The 12,512-nt window shown below is 43.2% G+C and overlaps 1 protein-coding gene across 2 annotated transcripts in view; it reads right to left on the bottom strand.

Annotated features, from left to right (window-relative positions):
* Positions 1 to 5,112, bottom strand: part of LOC113491369 (zinc finger protein 883-like) — a 16,863-nt gene extending 11,751 nt beyond the window's left edge. Inside the window, exons 1-2 of one of the 2 annotated variants that reach the window (XM_026868229.1) lie at positions 5,032 to 5,112; positions 4,862 to 4,956 (exon numbers count right to left, since the gene is read on the bottom strand). The gene's annotated coding sequence lies outside the window, so the exon portion shown is untranslated. Of the gene's footprint in view, positions 1 to 4,861; positions 4,959 to 5,031 lie in introns of those variants that run through there. The other variant, XM_026868230.1, reaches the window with a different exon arrangement.
* Positions 5,113 to 12,512: the final 7,400 nt, after the last annotated feature.

A 12,512-nucleotide genomic window follows, 5' to 3' on the forward strand; every position in this document is an offset into this window, starting at 1 on the left:
ACCCGCGGGGGTTGGGGCCCTCCCCGAAGGGGGGGGTAACGGGTGAAAGGGGGCCTCGGCGCGGGTTTGGGTCCCGTTAGGTACGAGGGACTCGCCAGAGGGGAGAGCATCGTCAGCCCCCGTGCTGGAATAGCTCAGACCGTGTTGGAGTAGCTCGGATCACATCGGTACCTCTCCAGACATGCAACAGCACCCGAGTCCCCCAGGGAGCCGTGCCCCGGAATTTTCAGTGCTCCTTGCCCGTGATTCCCAGCACTGGCTACGTTTCACCGTGCCTGCAGGCCCTGGCATGTAGGGAAGCACCAGTGCTAAAGCTAGAGCCTAGACCTGCTTTCTGTCACAAACTCTTGGTGACAGGATGGTATTTTCTTCTTTGGGGACACTTTCCTCCAGGTGAGTGGAGGCCTCACTCTGCTGCTGTGCCTAAAGGTTGTCTGAGATGCTGGTCACCAGAGCATCTTGTGCTGTTGGGGTACAGCATGACACATCCTAGGGCACACACGCATACAGCCTATGCCACAGGAAAGGGTCCGTCCGCTCTAGGCAAAATGAACCAGTTTCTGTACATCCTGCAAGTGCTGCTGTGGCACAGGTATTTTTTCCCCCAAGGATATGCAGGAATGGCTGTTCCCTTTGAATAAGATACAACAGTGAGTAAGGGGCTGTGGTATGTGGTGATGAGTTTTTAGCAATGACTAAAACATTTTCTACTGGCTTTTGAGAAGAATGTTGGGAAAGTGTTTAGCAGGCCCTCCGTTTTTCAGGGGGCAACTGGCTTCTCAGTGGCCCATGGATGGTTCGCTAACTCCTGCGGAAGTCCTCTGATCTTGGGAGATGATAGAAAAGCACTAATCACACAAGCAGAGAACAAAAACATGCCCCAGAGGTGATTTCAAGAAAATTATGATTCAGGAACTTGGTAAATACTGAGCCATTTCCTTATTTCTAATTGCCCCCAGCAACACTAAAGAGGACTCTCCTCCACCTTATCAACACGAGCCCCACTGTCTCCTTTTCCTACCCTTGGATAACATCTCGAAAAGCAGTGGGAGTGGGGTTATTCCTAAATACAAAGTCTGGCCGGAGCAATGCAGTTGCTGACTCTAAAGGCATTAGACAGACATGGAGCTTGAGCAAATCTAGACTTTGCAGCCTTCCCTTTGCAGAGGGAAGGACTTTGCACAGGTTGCACATTCTCTCTTATGAGCCCTGCCCCAGCTTCCTCTGCCTTTCATTTGAAGAAGACACTCTCCCTTGTAGGACAGGCAAGTACAATTAATACCACTGTTAGGGAAAACCAAACCAGTTGTGCAAAAAGTCCAGCTACCAGAGCATAGGTCCAAATAGTCAGAGGTAAAGGAGGGAAGGGGAGGCATTTTTGATGGGCACTCAGAGCAAGATCTCTGTCTTTTGTTGTAGAGAGCTGTGCAAAAGGCCTTGTGCAGCACAGCTCTCATAACAAACTTGAAGGGACGTGGGAAAAAACTGTTTCAACAACCATTTGTATCAAAAGCAAATTCTTAAACAGCTGAATTTTCATTTGTGCTAGTCGGTATTCCACAGTAAGAGCACTGATATTATCAGTGTGCCATGTAATTTATGAGCCCAAGCCCAGTTATCACCTATGGCCTCTTTTGCAGTCTTCCACCTTGCCTACATTTTTGCCTTGCACTGGCATGTTGTTTCCTGCCTTCTGAGAGCATACCTCAGTGAGTATCCTGTACTTCACTGGCTTGCATTTTAAGTAGAATTGTCAGCTGAATTTTTCAAAGTAATACCAGGACATTAGCTACATGTCCTTGACTACTTTAAACACCACTCAGAAAATCTCCAGTTTTAAATTCAAAATAGGATGTAACTAAACTCAAAATAGGACGCAACCTAATTGTCCTACCTCTTACTGTTTACCTGTTGCTCCTGTGTGTCCTGTAAACCTGGTTTCATACTAAATCAGTTGCACCATTTTTTTGACAGCAGCCCCATATGGTGGACCCCTTCCACAGCCATTATCCATATGACTTGAATGACACTGCAGACATACATGAAAGCAGAAATTGTGAAAATACAAGTCATCCCACTCACTAGCCCCATGAAACCCCCCTCTTTCACTACATATGCTGCTGTCTACAAACAAATGTAAAGACCTACCGAACTCACTCTGTAAAAATTTCACCACCCGTTTGGGCAGAGGATGTCTCCACATCTTTTCAACACAATTTCCAACAGCTGTCCCACCAGGGGCATGTAACCTCAGGTCCCACTGGCGTGCAGTCCAACAAAGCAGGTTTAATGACATCTTTATCAATCCTCAGCTGTTCCCTGGACAGGTAGCAACTGGTTGCACCAGGCAGAGATTCTCTTCACTGGGGAGTCAAAAGCAGCTACCATCGTGCTTTCTCCACATGCCATTTATGGAACATTAAGCTTTTGCAGGGGTTTAAATATCTCTTCTTTCTCTAACTCTTTCCCCTGCACCATGAGACACCTATGGCCAAAAAAAAGTAGAGCTCACCATCAGACAACAGAAAATTACTTTTCTGAGCCACGTTACCTCTTGTTCCCACTACCTTTATCATCAGGTCTTACAGTATTTTCTCTGAAACTGAGGGCAAGGGTTATTATTTCTAGTTAAAAGTGTATCACACCTCAAACTTTACTGATTTTCTCTCTGCCTTAAGGTTAATAGCAACAGCGACTGTATTACACTATACAGTAATGAAAAAGAAGGAAACATTACACACTTCAATTTAAATGTAAAGGAAACTGGAATCGATGAAAAAGGTTAACAAACATTGCTTTGATGCTTTGTGACTGCACAAAAATGTCCAGATCAGTCTCCTCAGACTGTATTTCACAGTCTCGCCATACAATTTCTCACCCTCATTTTCCTTTTTAATCTAAGTGACAATAGGGTCACTCTTTTCTAATTTCCTTGTTGGTTATGATCTTTGTCAGTCTCATACATCTTAAGAGCATATTCCTTCAGTTAAGGACTCAAGTCCTTAAAAAAAAACCCTTCTTTGCTAATTAAGAGGTGAAAAAGCCCAGTCCACTACAATATTAGAAAGAAGTACCTCAAATAACTCTGAAAACTCAAACATTAAACCAGAATCAACAATTCCCAATTTGGCAAGTCCAATTTAATTTTCACTTTTTGCCAGTATTCTGAAACAACTCTTTTTTCAAAGTTTTTCAAAGCAGACTAAAGTTGAATCAATCACTCCAACTCCCTCTGAAATTAACAGTTTTGTGGCTAAAGCTGGCTACAGTTGTCTGGAAATCTTAATTACTTGTTTGCTCATTAGGCACAGGCTTTCAAAGCAAACAAAATCTGCCTTTGTAATTGCAGGTATGTTACTTGAGATATTTTCAGAAAACCAAGAGATATGTGGAAGAAGCAACAAGAAACAGGCTTCTTTACAGGTAACTTTAAAAGAAAACAAAGCACTAAAACATTCTGAAATTCACAGTAAAAAGTGTCCCAAAGACATTATTCTCCCCCCAGAGCAGTGCTTTGAGGTCTGGAAGAAAGTCAGATTTATTTTTTCATAACCTTAAAATAAACAAGCTTGTTTTTCCTAATTTCCATTTATGTAGCCGAGGAGTCTTTTTACTTTCACAAGTAATAGAAAAGTAAATCACTGATGTCTATGAGGCATTCCTATTCTGCTGCTCGGATCCCTGATTATACAACTGTCAGCAGCCAACCAGGCAGCGGTTCTTCCTAGTGAACACCTACATGCATGACTCTGAAGTCAAACACATGGGAGAAAATGGTGCTGAAAGGCAACCTGTCAACACAATGGTAGTCAATCCAAAGACCTGTGATTTATATTCACGTATAAATGTAACCTACAAAATTATTTTTGTTGTCTTAAGGATGAAAAGGTATGAGGCCAAGTCTCAAATACAAAGGTCCACCTAGTCAAGCAGGTTGTCTCCAGAAAGTAGGCAATAAGCTGTTTGTAGGAGGAATATGACACACAGAGGTACATGCTGTAATTCTAAAGGTGTTGCAGAACATTAAGTGCAAGACAGCAGTAAGGAAGAGGGGAAAAAAAAAAAAAAAAAAATCTTCTGGAGTATTCACATCCGTGAGGTGCAGCTGTCCTTAAAAAGCTTACAAACAACTGACAAGCAGGCAGGGCATATTTCCTGAGGCCCCACATGGAGGTGTGATGGGTACCTTCAACATTACAACACAACCACTCCAAAACTAAGGAAGAGAAACCACAAGACGGAAGGGGGAGTTGAACAGTCTATTGGAGTTTGACAGCTAACATGGCAAAAACTCCATTTATCCCCATTTTGTTCTGGTACAACACAGTGCCCATGGAGTTTATGCCTACTAGCAAACAAAGGTACCCTCTGAGAGTATTACAAATACAGTCTGTGTATTTGTACAGAGGTACAAATGGACATAGTTTCTTTTCTCTGAAGACATTCTCCAAAGTGAAATAAGATCAGAGATGCTGCTGAAGTCTCACCAGGTTCTATTCACACTTGGCATTCAGTTTTCTGACAATGAGAATCCCCATTAAATTCCTTCTGCCCCCCCATCCAGAAACACTCACCCTTTCTCTCCTGAACACCACCTCTGCATGAGCTGCTTTACTGGTACATGAAAACAAGTACTATAAACAAAGCCACCATTCAGTCACAGCCAAAGATGAGACAGCAAAATCAGGCTAAATTTAAATGTTTTTCCAGCGTTACAGTAAGTAGGCTGTTTACTAAGACTTTTTGTACCGTAACACCTTACCACAGAATTCAAAACATTGGTCCAAGAACATTTTACCAAGACGACACAGTGGCACTGTACACAACACAACCCAACTCCTACCAGAGCTTGCCTACTCACCATGTCCACTTGCTTCAGCAACCCCCAGCAATGACTTGTCTCTGTGGGAGAGCTATGTTGGTCCTTTGAGCTGTGTGGGCAGAGAGATGGGAGTCCTGGAAGTAGGACTAGGCAAGGAATTAAAAAAAAAAAAAAAAAAAAAACACCACACCAAGAGCACCCAACCATACAAGTTCAAAATGCCATTTCAGTAGTTTTTGTGTTCCTTGTGAGGCAGACCTTAAATGTTTACGGTAGGGAAAGTTAATACAAGTGTATAATACAGTAGGCAAATGTGGGTGCCAGAGTGGGCCTCTCTGCCCCAGTTTCTCTCAAGTCTGATCCTCTCAGGCCAGTTCTCACTGATCCTCTTAATAATAGTACATATTACACCTCCCTCTTCTTTTATTTTTTTCCCCCACTATTGTTCTTACAAGAAATAAAAAATAAAATTACATTAGCTGCTCTAACAGAATGAAAAATGTCTTTCAGGAGCTCCTACTGATTTCTGATTGATTTCAGTAGAGGTTTTTCAGATGCCACTTGCCAAGGCTTCATCTCCATATTCTTCTTGTCTCCCCAAAGCCTGTCCTTCAGGCATTTGTACTCTGAAGGAGAGAGAAGCAATCTCCTTGGCAGACAGAGCTCTGTGAGTCCACAAAGTCTTGGTTTTTCATGCAGGCTGTGTCTCCTTGCATTTTAGTATCCTTGTTCCCCATGAAATAGTATGACTCTTGAATATCTTCAACTGTATATATAAGCACCCAGAATAGTCCTGTACAAGTAAGTCTGATTCTCAACCACCTCTTAAAATAAAGGGAGACTGTCTGCATTTTAAAGGCAGTCTCTCAAGATCAGCAGCAGAAGAATCTCTTTCAGGTCCAGGAGCTTTTTAAAGAAATCTCAAGTATCTTAATTCCATTTTTGAGTAGACCTTTCAATACAGGATATCTGGGACTAGATGTTACATGGTGGAATCTCCCCTATCAGCCCTTGAAAATGGTTGAAAATCCTGCTCTTTGAATCACAGTTCATTACTCAGCCCCCTTCTGTGCTCCTCTGCCTGGCAAATGCAGATATGGTAGGCATTATGAGATGCTTTAATGCTAGATTCCCTGTAGCACAACCACAGGGAAATGCAAATAATGATCCAATACTGCAGTATAGTCTTTGCCAGAAAAGCAAAGTGTAAATATATCTACACTTGGCTGTAATGTGTCCTGATCTATCAGCATGAGTTGTATTCTTTTCTAGGTTGATATTTTTAAGAAATAGCTAATTTTTACAATTTTCTTTATCTCTGAATTTTTATGAAGCCAGTACATGTACATAGCTCATGCTTACCATTTACATTTTTCTATACCCATATGAGCCTGCTGAATTCTCCAAAGAATATCAGATTTCAATGCACTTTGCACTGCTATTCTTTACCTCTGAAGACCAGGCCATTCTTTACAGCAAACTCCAGTTTGAATTGGTAATGTGAGCTTGCTGTGTAATTCCCTGACTCCTTTACAGTGGCAGCCCTAATGCCTTTTTATAATCGCTCATCTTTTACTGTGCCTCTGCAAATTTATTCCACATTTCTGAGAGCAAGCAATTCCCTTTTCTCATATTTATGTATACTGTATTTCTGAGTTTCTTTATCTTATATAAGTCATGTTTTCAAACCCAATATTGGCTCTTTGTTTCTAGCAGTTGTAATAAACTAAACATATAAAAAAGAGTGTAAGACCAGGGCTAGTATATACATCTGTGCCTAACTTGCTTAGGCCTGCTCTCACTGCTCCTCTGAAAGAGGCAATGTCATCTTCTTTACAGCATTTTAGTTTCCTTGTCCCTGGCACTGACAGGAAATTAAGGCCCTTCAAAACTCCCTCCTCAGCCCCACTATATGCATATACATTAGATAAAACCATAATTTTCTCTTTTCTGAAGGCTGAAATTCTTGTTTAAAATCACAGGATTTTAGACACAGAGGACCGAAGGAAAACCTGAGGTCTCACAAGAAAAAAGACTCCCAAAAGGCAAAAACACAGATCCAGCTGCTTGTAATGCCATGCTGTCCTTCAGTCAGATCCTCCTGCAGCACATTATATAGGGGAAAACTGGTCCCCTCAGAGACTTAACCGTAACTCCATGGACTGAAGAAGATGGATACAAGAACATGCAGGACAGGGGACGTGCAGAGGCTGGATCCAGCTGCAAGCCAGATTGCTTTTTTTTGAAACAAACAACAGCTATGAATATAGGTTTATAATTGCACATTCAGATACTCATTGCTTAAGTATTACAGTGCAGTAAGACACATGGCAGACACCTGTGGCACATTTCTATAAAGCAGCATCATGTATGCTATTGACATCACCAGTGTCAGAGAAGTTCAGTCCTTGACTTGTGCTGATCGAAAATGAGCTTTTTAGGACTGAAGTCACAGGTCACTGACAACACCTAAGGCACCACACCACAGTGTTACAGGAAGGTCTATTTAAGAGGCCTGTGAAAAACCTTGACTTCTGGACTGTTTGTGGTTCCTCACTCTTAGATCACCATCTAACCAGCCGGAGTCCAAACTAACACTGCAGCATACCCACCCCTTGGGGTAGAGAGGCAGTATCTCAAGCATTGGTTTTCCTAAACCTTTATCTCAAAAAAACAGTCATTCTATATGGCATTGCAGGTGTGATACATAATTTATCTATGCAACAGTTGACATTAATGTAATTATTTGAAATGTAGATATTATTACAGCTGGGTGCAAGATTAAACTTAATGTCCTGGTTGTTTCAAGGACTATCCTAAAAGCACTTCCCATCAAGAATTGTGTGAATGATATTTAAGATTGCACACAATATTCTAAATCTGAACTCTTACCAAGTTGAATGGTTGAACTAGCAGTTAGGCTTTTACTCTTAAAATATTTAATTAAGTCTTACGTATAGCTTGGTGAGACATTAATTATTTCACTGACTTGGAACTAATCCATAAGTCTAGGGAGTTCACAGGTATATCTGGTAATACAACCTCTATAAATTGCCAAGGACAAAGTGGAATGAATCACTTTGTTTTCTTATTAACTTATCAGATATGCCATATATACAGCATCAAATCTGGGCTGAAGAGAGAACTAGAAGTAGAAATACTCAGATCACATCACTAAATGTGCAAAGTTCACTGTACAGTTGTAAAAAAGTAATCAGAATTTGTACAGTAACTTGATGTCTGTGGTACAGCCATCAGCTGTGATACAGTGGGAATCTCTCTACAGTCTCCAAACTGATACGTTCAGTTAAGTCCCATCTATGCAAGTAAAACCACTACCACAGTTTCATGTTCCAGATATTGCAAGTATACAGCCAGATTTTCCTTTTCCATGCCAACATCAAGTATGAAATCCATCTTTTTTCCTTCAGTTTGGTATCTGTGATATAAGGACACACAAGTCTTGCTTGCACTCTGTTCCCAGAATATGTCCCCACCGCTGTGTTTCTAAACTGAACTTTGGTATAAATCCCTCTGATAGACACCAATCCTGATCCAGAGTTTTTTCCAAGTTATGGGGCACATCTCTAGTCTTTCACAGCATGTTCTAATTTTAAACCACAGAAGAGTGACACATGAACCGAAGCAAAAGATACCATTGCAGGAGTGCAATGTTCTGATTCTTATTTGTATACACCAGAGCATTCTCATTTTCTTTTCATAGTTATTCAATGGCCTGTCTTCAGTGGTTTACTGCCTGCTGGGCAATGGCTCCTTTCTAATCAATTTTAGATTATTTTTCCCCATATTTACTCCTATCTTCCTTTACAGCCCTTTTAAACCAAAATCAATTTCACTTTTGCCTCAAATAGCCCTCCTGGCTGTGCAAGGTTAGATTCTTGAGCTTCATTCCTGGCATCCAAATTAGAGTCCACACCGTATTAATCCTGGTCTTAAACAGAGAAGCACACACACATTCAGCTCTTCTGAGATCCTGGCCAAGGCACACTGTAACCATCTGAATTTAGTTCATGGCTGCTATGCCTGCACAGGGATCCCAAACAACTCCGGAGCTCAGTTTATATTTCAAGTGCCCTAAGTCTGCATTCACACCCAACATGATAAACCCACACCCAAGTGCTCTTCCAGTGCTAACAGCAGCTCTGTAGCCAGTTAACATGTGCAGTGACATGCAAAGCACTGTTGTATAGCATTATCTTATGATGCTCAAAGCACACTTATACCTACCCTGCCTTTGCACTGCACCAAACAAGAGGTACATACAGATTTCTGGTGGCTGGAATTTACTTCACAGAAAGAAATCAGTGAAAGAACAATGTGCTTTACTGCTGCACATCCTTAATTAAGCTCCTGACTCACAGTCATCTCCCATCAACTTGCTAACTATCCCCTTTATTCTGCTACAACAGTATGGCAGACTGGATCTCCACGTATACAGGCGCCTTTGCCCCGTGACTGCACAGGATTGGTGGCAGGACCCACCCTACTACTCCTTCATACCTGAAGTGATATGGTTCATCTGCAGTACAGCAAAAAAGAGTGGGTCCCAGAAGGGAGGAGAAGGCATCTGGCCTGTGGGGGAACCCAGCAAGAGAAGGAGGGTTGAATGCAGTACTTAAAGGGGGCCTACAGGAAAGATGGGGAGGGACTCTTTACCAGGGAGTGTAGTGATAGGATGAGGGGTAATGGTTTTAAACTGAAAGAAGGTAGATTTAGCTTAGATATAAAGAAGAAATTCTTCCCTGTGGGGGTGGTGAGGCCCTGGCACAGGTTGCCCAGAGAAGCTGTGGCTGCCCCCTCCCTGGAAGGGTTCAAGTCCAGGCTGGACAGGGCTTTGGGCAAGCTGGGCTAGTGGAAGGTGTCCCTGCCCATGGCAGGGGGGTTGGGACTAGATAATCTTTAAAGTCCCTTCCAACACAAACTGTTCTAAGATTCTATGATAGTGCACACATGTACTGATGAACAGAAGAGGAACTTTACACTGAAAGGCAGGAGCAACCTCATCCTGCCATGCTCTATTGCCTGGTGCCCTGTGGTGACATCGTGGAGCCATGTGCTTTCCCAGATGTCTTCTACAAAAGGTGCTGAGTCCAACATCTCTTGCCGCAACACCTTACGTGAAGACAAGCTTCACAAGAGATGAGCAAAACACAGGCCACAGGGAAGGGGTTGGCACAGAGACTTGTGCTTGCTCACAGTGCTGCACATTCTGTGTGTCTGTGTCTATTGCTGTAGGGAAGGGTGGGCTGTTGCAGGGCGATTCCAATCTGTGTTAGGGCCTCAACCACCCTCATGCTCCCTTACCTCTCTCCCAACTGCCTGTATCCATCCAGCTGTGATGCTTCTCAGCATGAGGACATTCGGGCTGGGTGGACAGCCGTGCAAGGAGGAGCTGTTTTGCAGCAGCCTGTGACAGCTGGGGAGATGGGAGTACAGTAAAGAACTGCAGAGCATACATGGACCTGAGAGTCACTGCTCACAGAAACCAAAAGGAAGGAGTATATACATAGTTTGGAAACACCTGCAGAAATGAGGGAGTCTGAAGAGCTGGAAGTGAGGTCTTCTCCTTGAGCAAAGGCTACCATGACAGCTCACAGATCATAATGGTGGGGAAAAGCAGGCCAAGAGACAGCAGTAAGGCAATATTCCCGGCAGAAGAGCATATGTAGTATCTTCAGAGGAGCTCTGCAGTTCGATGTTGTTATTCTTTCTTCTCTCCCAAGTCCATGAGGAGAAAGGACCATAACATACCCATCTGCAGAAGTACCTCCTGCATGTGCTACCATCGCTGCATTGCAGAGAGGCTGCTCTGTTATTTACTGCCAGGACCATTCTTCCTCTTGGAGGCACCGTGAGAGGAGAGGTTTTGGGTGTTCCACACTCCCACTAAGCAGGCAGATTTTTGTGTCAACAAGAAAAGTCAAAGTTATCCCTAAAACACCCATAAAAACATTATTAAAGACTATACACACCCAAGGCAGCACCTCCCAAACATAGTCTGTCTCAACTCCTACCTTTTGTATTTACCTTTCAGTACAAGTGTACTGGGTCTGGCTGAGCTGGAATTGGTTTTCCCCTATCGCAGCCCTCACGGTGCTGTGGTTTATGCTGGGAGCTGGCAGGGTGTTGGTAGCACCCTGGTGTTGTGGCTACTGCTGAGCAGGGCTTACACAGCACCAAGGCTCTTTCCGACATTTCCCCCCAAGGTGGGACAGGGTGGGCAAGATCTTGGGAGGGGACACAAGCAGGATAGCTGACCTGAACTGCCCAAAGGGATATTCCAGACCATGTGATGTCTGCTCAGTATAAAGCTGGGAGAAAGGAGGAAGGGGGGGTGGGGGTGGGGGGGTTTCACCCTTGGTCCTGCGAGGCAACCACTGCGCGTATCGGAGCCCTGCTTCCTGAGAAGGCCTGACATCGCCTGTCCATGGGAAGTAGAGAATAAATCTGTTTTCTTTTTTGCCTCCACGCACGGACCTTTGCTTTGCTTTGCTTATATTAAAACTGCTTTTCTTTTATCCACAAGGGTTGATCTTTGGGGTTTTTTTCCTATCTTATTTTCTTTCCCCTCTTTGCCCTGTTGAGAGAAAAGGGGGAAGGGGGAGGAAGTGATAGAGCGACTTGATGGGTACCTGGCTTTTAACCAAGGTCAAACTGCCACAACAAGGTAGCAGATATACACTAATGCAGTCTGTAACTTACCTATGGACTCTCAGGGGTGGGGCATGGCAATATATGACACTTGGGTGAGTTGCATTCCTGTATAAGAGCAATGCTTTTTTGGAGGGTGCAAATCTTTAGATGAAGCAGGAGAAAAGCCTAAAAACTTGGGTTGTAGGTCCTAAATATTAGGAGCTCCTGGTTGTCCCAGTGCTGAAGTCCCTTTCAAATGAAAGCCACTTTCTTCTCTGCAGTAGGGAAGTTAAAAGAAATAACCAGCGGGTGAGGGAAAACAACGCTGTTGTAATGAAAGATGAAAGGGAGAACCTAGACACCAAAGCCAATGCAGAGGGAAGTAAGGCAGATTTCCAGTGAAGAATGGGAAAAGAGAGAGAGGGAGGAAAGCAAAATCTTCAGACGTCTGAAAAAGTTAGTAGCAGAAATATTCTTTATGTCTTTGCAGGCAAATCCTGTTCTTTTTCTCCACCAGCAATTTAATATAATAAATTAGGGGAAATGGCTGATAACATTTAAAAGTGCAGGTACTTGATAGCCCCAGTTCTTTTTCTTGGCTAGCCATAAAGCTCTTTGTCACCTGAGACAACAAAGAGATGAAATGGTTTAAAGGTGAGAAAAAATTTAATGCTGACTTTCCATCTAAGCACCACACTCACCACCAGGTCAGCCTGACAGGCTGTAAAACCCAAGAGCTCCTTTTGGGACTCTGATTTCTCCCATTTGGGTGAGAGAGCAGAAGAAGCTCAAAAGTGTCCTTAGACAGTTGCAGTGCATTAGTATGGGTGAGTGATGATGTTACAAGAATTGTGTGGGTAACTGTAGATCCCTGAAATTTACCCCGAGAACAGCCAATGTTATGAAAAACCCTGTCATCTATTCAGACCAGGGCCAATGTCGGAGTCCCCAGCTGGCTGAGCCAATGTCTCCCAGGGATGGTGTTTCCCAAATCTTTTAAACACACACTTTCTCTCACTTTTTTTTGTTTTTTTTT

This window comes from Athene cunicularia, assembly GCF_003259725.1.
Source record: "Athene cunicularia isolate RWA chromosome 1 unlocalized genomic scaffold, athCun1 chr1_part2, whole genome shotgun sequence".
Classification (NCBI taxonomy): domain Eukaryota; kingdom Metazoa; phylum Chordata; class Aves; order Strigiformes; family Strigidae; genus Athene; species Athene cunicularia.